Source organism: Emydura macquarii, unplaced genomic scaffold, assembly GCF_026122565.2.
Source record: "Emydura macquarii macquarii isolate MOO-44397 ecotype Brisbane River unplaced genomic scaffold, CSIRO-AGI_Emac_v2 contig_3019, whole genome shotgun sequence".
In the NCBI taxonomy this organism is placed as follows: domain Eukaryota; kingdom Metazoa; phylum Chordata; order Testudines; family Chelidae; genus Emydura; species Emydura macquarii.
The window spans coordinates 2,099,259-2,112,292 of NW_027133156.1; the positions used below are offsets into that span (position 1 = coordinate 2,099,259).

At 43.7% G+C, this 13,034-nt stretch overlaps 1 protein-coding gene across 4 annotated transcripts in view; it reads right to left on the minus strand.

The window, feature by feature from the left end:
- The window catches only part of KLHL32 (kelch like family member 32), a 206,472-nt gene extending 193,934 nt beyond the window's left edge, over positions 1-12,538 (minus strand). For all 4 annotated transcript variants that reach the window (XR_010916570.1, XM_067530050.1, XM_067530051.1 and 1 more), the window contains exon 1: positions 12,153-12,538. The gene's annotated coding sequence lies outside the window, so the exon portion shown is untranslated. The remainder of the gene's footprint in view (positions 1-12,152) is intronic.
- Positions 12,539-13,034: the final 496 nt, after the last annotated feature.

Consider the following 13,034-nt stretch of genomic DNA (forward strand, 5'->3'; position numbering starts at 1 on the left):
CTTCTGCGATGTCTTAGGCCTTGTCTACACTACAGAGTGTTGTCAACACAAGTTTCAGTGATAGTCAAAAAGTGCTATAATTACAACGCTTGTGCCTGTTCACACAGCACTCGTATCACCGAAGCGGGTCCACAGTTGTTGCTCTAACATCAAAAGTGACATTGTGGACAGCTATCCTACTGTGCATCTGGTCACCTTCTGCAGCTGGGAGTTGTGGGAAGGTGGAGGGGTTTGCAGTGCATCATGAGTGCGGGCTCAATGTCCCATGTTGCAGTGTTTTCTGTCCCATCATTGCATGGGTTTCCTACTGCATTTCACAGCATTTTTCAATGGACCTTGTTTACTGTGCACCCACCGTCTGCCTGAAAGGATGAATCCTGTAGTGCCCTCAACCGTTGTGGTCAGTGTTCTGAACACATTGAGGCTGCTCATTCAGTATATCATAGAATCATAGAATATTAGAGTTGGACGGGACCTGAGGAGGTCAACTAGTCCAACCCCCTGCTCAAAGCAGGACTAACCTCAGCTATATCATCCCAGCCAGGGCTTTGTCAAGCCTCAGCTTAAAAACCTCTAAAGATGGAGATTCCACCACCTCCCTAGATAACCCATTCCAGTGCTTCACCACCCTCCTAGTGAAAAACTTTTTCCTAATGTCCAACCTAGACCTCCCCCACTGCAATTTGAGACCATTGCTCCTTGTTCTGTCATCTGCCACCACCGAGAACAGCCTAGCTCCATCCTCCCTGGAACCCCCTTTCAGGTAGTTAAAGGCTGCTATCAAATCCCCCCTCAATCTTCTCTTTTGCAGACTAAACAAGCCCAGTTCCCTTAGCCTCTCCTCATAAGTCCTGTGCTCCAGCCCCCTAATCATTTTTGTTGCCCTCCGCTGTATTCTCATGAGTATCCCAATCTGAACAGGAATCCAAGGTGTGTGAAATAGTGGATGGCTTTGCAGCAATGGGACTCCCTAACTGTGGCAGGGCAAGAGATGGTATGCGTATCCCAATTTGATGGAGTAGATCTATAGGAAGGGGTACTTTTCTATGGTACTGCAGGCGTTTGTGGATCAACGCGGCCATTTCACTGACATCAGCGCTGGGTGGTCAGGGAAGGTGCATGACGATGTATCTTCAGGAACACTGGACTGTACAGAAAGCTGCAAGCAGGGACTTTCTTTCCAGACCAAAAGATTCTAATTGGGGATGCTGAAATGCCCATAGAGATCCTGCAAGATGCAGCCTACCCCTTACTGCCACAGCTCATGAAGCTTTATATGGGCAATCTGGACAGCAGCAAGGAATGTTCCAATAACAGGCTGAACAGATGCCGCATGACAGTGGAATGTGCGTTTGGCAGACTAAAAGCACATTGGCGATGCCTTTATGGCAGGTTAGATCTAAATGAGGAAAATATTCCCATGGTTATCGCTGTGCGCTCCATAATCTTTGTGAAGCTAAAGGGTGAAAAATTTCCCCCTGGGTGAAGCGCAGAGGCAGATTGCCTAGCAACTGACTTTGAGCAAAATGATATCAGAGCTCTTAGAGGGACACAACAGGGGGCCATTCGAATCAGGGAGCCTTGAGGAACCATTTTTACAATGAGCACCAGTAAGGTGTCTTTGAGTGTGCCATGCTTGGACTGCTAGTCAGCTTGCTAGAACCTTGGGATGAGTCCTGATCATGATTTGTACTCTGCAAATGATACAATTGCCACTGTGTACCAATTAAAGCTGCAACCACTATGTGTAGGGAACAAATAAAGATTGCTTATCTCTCAGGGAGTGTATCTTTATTAAATAACAATTTTGATTCACAACACCCAAAAAAGCTGGGCTGGAAGGGTAAAAGCAGTGAGGGGCAGTGTGGGCTCTCACAACTGTGTGTAAATCCAGCTATCATTTTGGAAGCTGTCTGAAAAGGGTGGAGTGAACAGGGTCCCAAAACGGGCTGAGAGGTTGGAAAGAATGTGTGGGAGGAGTGTGGAGAGAGCATGACAGTTGTTCTGTATCAGCTGCAGAGGGGGTGAGCATGCATGAATTCAGTCTGAAGCATTATTAGGGACTTTAACATTCCATTTAAAACTCCGTTTGCGCCTCCATTGCTTTTATCATCTGCTCATGACCAGCTAATACTCGCTCCCGGTTCTTCTTCCTCTCCTGCTTCTCTGTTTTCTGATTTTCATTACCACTGAATCTCCATGCCCTGGGTTCTTTTTTTTCTGCCACTGAGGATTGGAACAGTTCCTGGAACATGTCCTCTTTTGCTCCTCCACAGTCGCTTTCTTATTAAGCAAAGGTGTGTAGGTGTTGCCCCTCAAAAGCCACATCTATAGAAGCACAAGAAACAATGAACAGAAGCATGATTGTTAGTGCACTAACATCACGGATTAATTACAGTAAAATACATTGCTTTCTTCCTATCCTCTAGCAAGCACACCGCTCAACAAAAGCCCTGGAGAGGGGGCCCTTAAGATGGGGAAAAGTTTCTTGGTCATTGTTAGGGGGATCACTACAGGTAGCTAGGGACAAAATTGTAAATTCTTCCACCATTTTCCACAGGCAGGGGTCATAGAAGCTGATATCTTACTTCCCAGAATAAGCAGGGATGCTAGGGTGCATCTCCTTCATGCGAGCACTTCAGACCAGGTCTACATGTGGCTCATTTGTGTGCCGCTTTGGTCCCTGCACAAGTAATTGCTGATTGGCACAAGAAAGTTTCCTACAATGGGAGAAGGAACAAAGCAGTTTTGCCAAGGAACATCTAGCAGAAGATTGGCAAGTACCTCCAGGAAAGTTTCTTAGAAGTTTCCCTGGAGGATTCCCGTGAAATCTCAGTGTGCATTAACACATTTTTCTGCTGCACTGTTTAGCTGTACAGAGGAATAGGAAGCACACGCAAACACAGCTACTCTTGTTCATTTCTATCCCTTCAACCTGCTATAGAACATAACAAACAAAGTACAGCTGGACCTAATATAACCAAGTAGCATCAATTCAAAAAGATCACATACCAGAGCTCCCCTCTTCTGCATCCTGTGCACCAGAGCTGGAACTAGCTCAAACCCTCCAAGGTCAAGAAGAGGTCCTGGCTCCCCATGGCACTGAACAACCCTATCGCAGCTCCTATTCATCCTCCAACTCGACCTCCTTGTGCACTACCTCTTCCTCGTCCTGGACTCCAGTGTCCGTGGTCTCTGGCCCCGTGGAAGTATCCATAGGTTTCTCGGTGGTGGAGGTGGGCTTACCACCAAGGATGGTATCCAGCTCCTTATAGAAGCAGCAGGTCTTTCACTTTGCAGCAGAGTGACGGTTTGCCTCCTTAGCCTTCTGATAGACCTGCTGCAGCTCCTTTATTTTTTCACGGCACTGCAGCGTGTCCCGTTCTTCTCCACCGTTTCATGGGAAATCTGACTGTAGGTATCGAAGTTCCTATGGCTGGAGCAGAGCTGGGACTGCACAGGTGCCTCTCCACATATGTTTACCAGATCGAACAGCTCCGGTGTGCTCCAAACAGGAGAGTGTTTGCTGTATGCAGCTGCCATGGTCATCTAGGAAGATGTGATATGAGCTCTTCATGCTGAGCAAACAGGAAGTGGAATTTCAAAAATTCCCGATACATTAAAGTGGGTGGTGCAGATGGCTGCAGGGCAGCGGAGTTTAAACTGCTGACCAAGGCAATCAGGATGGGGATTGTGGGACACCTCCTGGAGGCCATTTACCACAACAATAATCAAGCCCAATGTCTACATTGACGCTATGTGGCTAAAAATTTGTTGCAAAAAGCTCTATGCCTCTCATCGAGGTAGTTATATTTTGTTGCCATATCAGGAGAGTTTTGTCGGGAGAGCTTGCAGTGTGTACACCACCATTTTAACACAAAAAGCTGACTTTGGTTGAGAAAACTCTCTAGTATAAACCAGGCCTTAGAGTCACTCTGCTCCAGATGTGAAGATCTATTGGAAATCTGAAAGATTATGAGAGGAGCATACCACATAGGGTTTGACAAGCTGCCTCCTAATTCATGGAGCCCCACTTGTGCAGTAAGGATGTTTGATCTTGTAAGGTACCCGCTACTCACATGCTAATCTAACAAAATAGTTAAGCATGAACACAGTCTCACTGAAGTCAATGTGTGTACTTAAAATTAAGCACATGCTTAATTGCCTTGTTCAACTGGTGCAAGAGCATTCAGCACCTTCCCGGTGCAAGCGCTGACTGCAGAACTGTTTCTGGGGACATAGCAGATAAAGGATACAGCTGTATACCCTATTCCAGTTCCACATATATTCATGGTTCCCCTCGTCCTCCATAAGTTAGCACAGAGCATCCTGCCCATTGTTATTTACAGTTCAACAACTCTTAAACTTTCCCATTTCTAATAGTAATCCTGTTGGAGAATGTGGTGTGTGTAGCTCTGAAACACCTTTTGTTTTCTGTGTACTGCACCTTTAAATTTCTATGCACTTTCCTGGTGAGCAGAATTCAGCCACCACTTTATTCTCAGAACTCACCTCAGACTGTAAGAGAGACAACACTGCATGCTCCTGAGCCCAGTGAATATGAAAGTCTATTGTAGTCCCTGACTACAGAGCCTTTTTATTAATTCACACTGGAAAGGCTCATGCCTTTAGCTCTGGACATCCCCTGTTTAATCCCCCGTGTTTGCTAATGAGTCACTGCACTCTCATGAACGCTTCACTTTTGTTCTCAATCTAAAATAAAGATCACTCAGATTTAAAGTAGATTTCCTCTTTGTGAAACATATCACAGGCATATACAATGCATTCTGAGAGGAAAAAAGGCTTTCAACGGGGAACTAAACTGTTCTAGTTCTGTTTTAAAAAACAACATAGCTTTTAGAGGATATTTGGGAAGAATTGGCTGGAAGAAATGTGTTCAAAACTACACTGGTAGTCAGAAACTTAATTGACTAGGGAAAAAAATTGTTGGGATGGGGGGGGAAGGCACATCAAGAAAATTAATCCTGAATATAAATCTTTGCAAGGTGCACACACTATACCATTATAGTATTTGCTAATTGAAGGTTTTACTTCTATGTACCTTGGTAAACCAGTTACAATGCTGGTTCAGTTGATAAAGTAACAGCCCTTTTACCTTTATTTCACCTAACTTGAACAGTGATGGAAAGTGTTTCAGACCTAATAAGGACATCAGCCTATTCACAAACATTTCGAAATCCTTTATATGTGATTAAGCAATATTGCGGTCACTTGAACAAATCGTTTTTCAAAAACGCATATACTTACAGATCCTTCAGCAGATTTTATAAAACTCAGGGGTATATTGTCTCATACTCAGGTTACTGAAGTAACTGACAAATTAAAATTTAAAAATGCACTTGGAACAGACTTTTATGCAGTCATGTCCCCCACCCCATACTTTAGTCAAACCACTTTGAGCAACAAATGCATCAAATCTCACAAAACTCAGCAGAGTGGGACCTCATTAATTCTCGGATAGGACACTGCCAAGGAAAATGCTGATGTTGCAAGAAGTGATGCTGATGATGTTTCAGTAGAGAGCACTCTTTCATATGAATCCATACTGGACCAATGTCCCATCATGGCATTGTGGGTGGAATTGTAGTTAGAGGGCTGTCTGAGTCGAGAGCAGAGCCGATAGAAAAATGAAGGCTGATAAGCTCTTTAACACCTAGAGTAGCAGAGGAAAGGGTTTTCTTTTTTATATTTGTGAAGTCATCAGCATGTTCAGGAGAAACATCACAGTGAATATGAGTTTTGGCAGTTAAGTAGAAGAACTTTTTGGATCATGGGATACATTTGATTTTACTGTCGGGTGTTATACAAAAGTAAATTTTAAATAATTATTTCTAGGGAAAAAAGGACTATTGCAATAACGATGCCCACCAGAGCAACCATAACTTTTACATATTGACAATCCAGACTAGTTTTACAAGACTAATTTATATGTAAAAAAGAAAAAATCTCATTCTCTACAATTGGTACAGCATATTACTACAATGGTTATGCCACATAACATTCTCACCATCAAGTCATGAATTGCTGTGTGTATTTTAACATGATTTAAAAGATCATCATCATATGTTTCCTAAATACTATGGCTGTTGCACAAGTCCAATTTGTCTTATAAATAACCATTTATCTTGTTTGCTCATTAGAGATTTGTTTTTACTTAATAAAACTGGAAAAAAAAACAATTGGTCAATGGCTTTACACTGGCATAAATGGAAGCAGAATTTAGCCCTCTACTCTTAATACAATTCATTTTCATGGAGGACACTTTTCATTTCTTGGACCAATGGAGAAAGCTAAGAGATGTTTTCAAAAGACAGAGACCAAGGTACATTAACTCAAAGGCATCAGCAAGTACACTTGTTCCCAGCTGTATCTGCTTAGGGTGACTTAACTCTTCTACTTCCAGTTTGGATCTAACAAGAACTCACCTAATTTAGCTACTAGGTTGCATCAGCAGAAGAGCTCTGGCCTGTATGTTTGTCAGAGGGGCATTACTGCTTTGCTCTCATGAGTACCAGATATACACACAATTTTAAAACAAGAGGACAACAGAAAAGCACAGCTTGCAATTTGCAAACTTGCTGAGGGCTTCACCTTCCTGGAGAACAAGGAAAGCAGTATCACAAAAGATGTTTTTTATTGGTGTAAGAGGTTTGCTTACCTTTCCAACACCCAACCACAGCTATGTATGGGGAAAAAGACTTGCCTTTTATATTCTGCTTTCTCTCTTCTCACAGGACATGGTCTCAGTGCAAAGTCACATGCTCCCTTTGGGAACTACAACCCCCAAAATGCATGTCCTTAAAGGACTGAACTCTGAAACAAGAACTAAGCCTGGGCCAGCATTAAAGAGCCAGAACACCCTGTTACAACCACCAATTCTCAAATAATCTCGTGTTTTTTATTCTCATTCTAATTATCCTCTAATTTTCTGTGAAAACAAAAGGCAGTTTCCAGAGACACACAACTATCATTTTGCCATTAAAAATAAAGGTTTTTCTTTTTTTTCTTTTTTTTTTTTTTTTTTAAAAGTTACAAAAATTCTCTGCAAAGTTACAGAAGGCAAAACTAATCTGAGCCAAATTTATTATTTTTCCTCAGGGGTGACATTTCACTGGCAGAAACAACAAAATTCCACCACAGATCAAATTTGTGAACATTTGTGGACCAAAATCTGGTAATTCTGCACGGACCTTTAAGCAATTTCACTTTTTTGGAAGTGTAATAAGCCTAGAAAGAGTTATAGTAAATTAAAGTCATTGGGCCAAATGCAAACTTGCCAAAGTGGTCACAACTCCATTGAAATCAGGGAACATAGTTGAGAGGACAGAAGTTACTTTGTGAATGGACCTATGTCTTCACACGAACCTACTAGGAATCCAGGGGGCTTGGGAGCCAGACATGCTACCTTTATAGGAAGGAAACCCTGGCCTCCTGATGGAAGAATTTGGAGGGAAAACTCCTGGAATTTTCCATCCCAAAGCTTCCTTCCTGTGAGTATTTTTCCTCTTTCAAATTCATGATGATCATGCTCACTTAATTTGAAAAAGTGGAAAAAATAGGAGATTAAAAAATATATTTACAAGTTGTAGATCATGAAATCAGTTCTGGAATAATCAATCAGAGTCTTCATGGAAACTATCACTGAGTTAAAAGTGCTTAGATACCACAGTGACCTGACGTGCAATATGAAAACCTACGCAGAATTGAAAAGATTGGAAATGTCAAGGATAGGACATTTCCTGTATTAAGAGAACTAAAATGAGGAACAGTTACACATCTACTAATAGGAGAGTATTATTATAGTGGATGATATCTAAGCTTGGTCAGTTGCCACCAAAGAAGTCGTCAACTGTTCTAGCTTAAGTGTTTAAATTAATTTCATTTTTCACTTCACGCAAGTTCTCATTTTCAGTCCAGCTATAATGATCGTTCTCTGTATAGTGTACTTACTTACTTACTTACTGCCCGTGACGCCAGTGGCACATAGGGCAGCAACAAAGTCCTTCCACTTCTGCCGGTTGCGGGCCAGAGCGCCTATTGTTCCCCAGGTGTAGTGATGGTCTTTTAATTCTTGTTCTACCGTTCGGCGCCAGGTTGTCTTTGGTCTTCCTCTCTTTCTCTTCCCATCTGGTTTCCAGTGGAGTGCAATTTTGATAATGGATCCATCCTCTCTTCGTAGCACATGACCTATCCATCGCCAGCGTCTTTTCATAATTATAGTGGCCATGTCTTCTTGTTTACACTGAGACAATAGATCTTCGTTGGAAATTTTATTTGGCCAAAATATCCTAATTATTCTTCTTTGTTGCTGTTTCCGTAACCCCAAGTGTTTTCTAGGACAGGGTGGTTAGCCCTGTGCCAAACCCCCAACCTGGAGGACCAGGGACCACACTTCGTCTGGTCTCTACCCTTCGACCTGTCTGGCATGGGAGACCCTACCAGGAGCACAAAGCTCCAACCAGCATAGCTCTAGGGGTCATCGAGACACACAAGCCCTCCAACCACAACAAGGTGGTGGTCCATTGATGGAGGGTCTGTATAGTGTGGCAATACATTATTGTCATTTTTGGCCTTTAAGTCAGTCATTTTCCACTCAGGAAAGTCAATTTAAAAGCACTGCTACGGTGCCATGGGTTTCATATTAAGCAGATTCCTTTTCATTGTGTTGTAGCTGCTCATCCCAAACTGACATTAAACACCAATCATCACTTTGTCAGTGTCAGAAGCTACATAGTATCAGTATCTGATTTTCAAGCCATAGTTTCAGCAACACATTCTGAATGAAAGGTGGAGGAGAAAAAAGCAACAAGAAAAGAATACTGTTTCTAAACGAAGTGGGAATTATCTGGGGCCAAATCCTGTTCACTTTATTCATGCAAGTATCCACTCAACCAATATCTTTATTCATAAGAATAATTTTAACAGAATTTGTCCCGACATAGGCATAGATTTCAGTGATAGTCTGTGTATACCAATCTGAATATAATTCCCTCGCGTTCTTTACTGCCACCAATCCTCTTTTTAACCATGTCTGTACAGCTCAGCTACTTGAACGAGTCACAAACTGGTACTCGGTGTTTTTATTTTCTTCCTGAATTCAAATTTAAGTCACAAGCCAAATTCAGACCTAATGTGCAATCATCCTGACTTTTGTGGAGTCGTTACCACTTACACTAGTTCTGAACTTGGACAGTCTTACTCTTTCTATGGCTGAGGTGCACTCAGGTGAAGTTGTAAAGGTCTTCCACAGATTGACTGAAGTCCTGATTAACCAAAAGTTACTGAAGTTCCATGAAACTTTAAAGGACTGAACTCTGGAACAGAAAGAATAGGCCCAGGCCAGCATTAAAGAGCCAAAACACCTTGTTACAACATCAACTCTCAAATAATCTCAGGTCCATGAAAAAGCCAGATGCTTTTCATTCTCACTGGCCCCTAATTTTCTGTGAAAATAAAAGGCAGTTTCTGGAGACACAGAACTGTCATGTTGCCAGTAAGAATAAAGATTTTTCTTTTTTTTAAAGTTACAAATATTCTCTAATTATGCAGTTGCTAATTTCAAGTGTGTGACTTCAAAGTCTACTGTATTGGTGCCAATGATCATCCAGCCCACTATCTCAAGTTCTGGGATCTTTTGAAAGTCAGGACTGCTCTTTATAGGGCATTCTGTATGGATCAGTGTGTTAGACTAATAAGAAAGCAGATGTAGTCTATATAAAGTTTTAAATACATAACTCCATTATTTCTATAACAAGTTTCTCCAAACAAGCTAGCCCTCCCTCAGGGCTAAGTGCATTCTAAATTGAAGGTTTACAACTTCACCTGTTTTTTAAATATCTGAGCCCAAACAAACAAACATATTTTGAAAACTTTAGAAGTACTTTTTCCCCTATATGATACCTAAAAACTGCCCAAATGATATTTTGCCAAACATCCCTATAAAGGAAATAACCAAACAAACTTATCTTTTTGCTCATAGTACACAGGATAAATCTCAGCCCAAATTATATTTTATTCAAATTATAAATATCTGAGAATAACAATTTATACTGAAAAATCTCCTAAGACATAACTGTAATATTTACTACTGCCACACTAAAATGAGAGCTTTTGATGTCACAGAGTTATTCACAGTAATAATACAATACTTAATACGTTAAATCTGCGAAGTGCTTTTCAAACAATGTCAAATTGATCAGCATCTAAAAAATAGACAATAGATTTAAGTAGCTTCTCTGGAACTTCTTCAATGCTAAATAAGAATTTCTTTATTATGTATAAACTTGGAAAAACAAAAACAACATACTGTATTTTAAACTATTTGTCATAACTGTATATTTGCCCAACATATCATAACTGGATTCCTTTCAAATCTCATCTAAATAATAAAAACCTTTACAAAATGTATCAGAAAAACAATTTTTTGAACATCCCCTGCAGGGCCCAATCCTGTAAACATCTCCATGGGGGCTGATCCCCTGACTCTGCAAATGCAAGTGATTCACCCATGTACTACAGCTAGCAGGATAGGGTCTTAACAGTCCAATCTTGATCCCATCCATGTCAAGAGGAGTTTTGCCATTCACACTCATGGGAACAGGACAGGGCCCTAACCTACTTTCTAAACTGAATAATTTGCAAGTTAAAATGTAAATTGCCAAAGATTAGATTAACACCAAATACACCTGAGCTCAACAATATTGATATTTTTAGTCAGGGTGTGTAAGAACATTCTTGAAACATAGCTATCCATACCCATTTTTTAGTGTGGCTTCAGTCTGAAAGGTGATTTTTCAAAAGTGGCAACATTGTTTCTCAATTATTTCATATAAAATTTATTCCATGTATATGGGGAGTTTGGTTGGATGTTTTAATTGCCAGCCCTATAAATTCAGCCTGGAACTCGAAAGCCAAACATTGTTCTTTCGGGCTCATCCATCATCAAGAATAATAAAGAATCTGCAGGCTAAAATCTTCCTTCAGTTCACCTCTGCAATTTCATTGTCGTTAGATTCTTTATATTGCTGCACCTGAACAACACCATGGTTTTGAGTAGGGCTGCCCAGGTTTAACTAGTAGGGTTGTTTTCAATGTAACTGAGGGCCAAATTTGGTCCTGCAATTGGAAATAAGGCACCAATCCTGCAAATATCTACCCATTTGTTTTAAGCACAGGAATAGTTCCACTGGGTTGGAGATTTAATCAATCATTCTTCTGACATTGCATCAGTTAGGAGAGAATTCAGATCCCCCCTTCTTTAGCTGCTGGGATCTGATGTGCTAAAGCTTATTATTTGTGTCACTAAATTAACTAGATACCAATCTAATTACAAACAAGAACAGCTGTATTGTGTAAGAAGATGCCATTTTCCAGGCACTTTTCAGAGCAGAAACACAGGTTTTTGGTTTAGGTTTTAAACAACTTTGTTTCTAAAACAAAGCCAATGGACCACAACTGAGCCCAGAGCAACTTTTTGTGTACCAGTTATAAACCTCCCTGCCCCCTTTATCGACCTTGGAGATGAAAATAGAAATATTGACTCAACCACCAATAGTCATCAGTGCAAAGAGAAGCCACAGAGCACCGTTCGATTTATTCCAGGGCACGTTTTCCACGCCTGGTTATTAGATGTGCAATCCTGAAGTTCGCATTGAAGTGAGGAGGTGCAAAAAACCCCCAGGTTTAAGTGCAGCGGGAGAAAAGCAATGCCCGCCTCCACCTCGCCTGCAGGGGGGGGTTGTTTTTCGATCACCGCCCCCCACCACACACACACACACCCCACCCTAAAACGAGACTCTGGCTATTGCACGCGTACACTGCACACGCCACCATCGTCCTGTCGAGAAACCCGAAGCGTCCGAGGCGCTGTGGAAGCGTCTCCTTGGCAACCACCAGGGCACCCCGCCCGTGCCTGGCGGGGTGGGGGAGGGCGGGCAGGACTCCCCTGGCAGGCCGGGGGAACTCAGCGGAGGATGACTGACCAGCGGCGCGGGGCCGGCGCAGCCCCGGCGGCCGGACTCCCCTTGCATTTCAGGCCGCGCGCCCCTCCGCCCCCCACTGCACACACGGCCACGGCCACCCCTGATTAGGTCGCCGCAGGCGCCTGCTGGCGCACCGGGGCTCGCGCTCACCTGACCCCCACAGTCCCCGGGCGACCGCCACGAAGCGGCGGCGGGTGCAAGAGCTCGGCCGGGCGGTGCCTCTCCCGCGGCGCCTCCGGTCTGCGAAGCGAAGGACGCGCACAGGCCGGGCTGCCCGAGCCGCGCCAGCACAATGGGACTGAAGGCGGCCGGCGGTGGCTGGGAGCGGGCAGGAGGAGCTTCTCCCTCTGCCGCCGCCTCCTCCTCCTCCTCCTCCTCCTCCCCGCAGGCGGCGGCTGCAGCAGCCCGGGCCCCTTCCCCCAAGTGCGCAGCGGCAGCACAGGGGAGCGCGGCGCGCACCTGCGGGAGGCGGAGCTCGGCGGCAGGGGCATCGGGAGGTGCCGGCGGGCACCAGCTCCTGTGTCCCCCGCTCCCGTCCCTACCCCTATTGGCCTGATCCTTTGAGGGTAGCCACCCGGCCGGCCACAGCTGCCTTACTGTCGATGGGGCAGAGAGGAGGGATGGGCCAGTCCCGTGTAGATATGGGGGGGAGGGGGAACTGCACCGTAGGTAGCCACCCGCGTCCCCTGGCTTGACCCGAACTAGCCCAGGGGACAGGGCTCGCATGGGGGCGGGCGGCTAGTTTCCACTGATGGCCATGTCTCTGCTACCGTTAGACCTGGGCTAGCTAGATTACAGCAAGCGTGGGGAGGCTTAGCCTCATGACGGTAACGCCTTAATTTGCAGCACCTCTCTGCGCCCACGATCCCCCTCTGTAACACCTCCCTGCCTCACGGGAGTTTTGGTGATAAATGCACTAAAGATGGCAAGTTGCTCAAATACTGTGATATTAGGGCTGTGTAAGTACCTAAACTTGATGGTTGCCAAACCTGAATGTGGCATAGTAAGTTTGCCTGGCACCATCCCTGACCC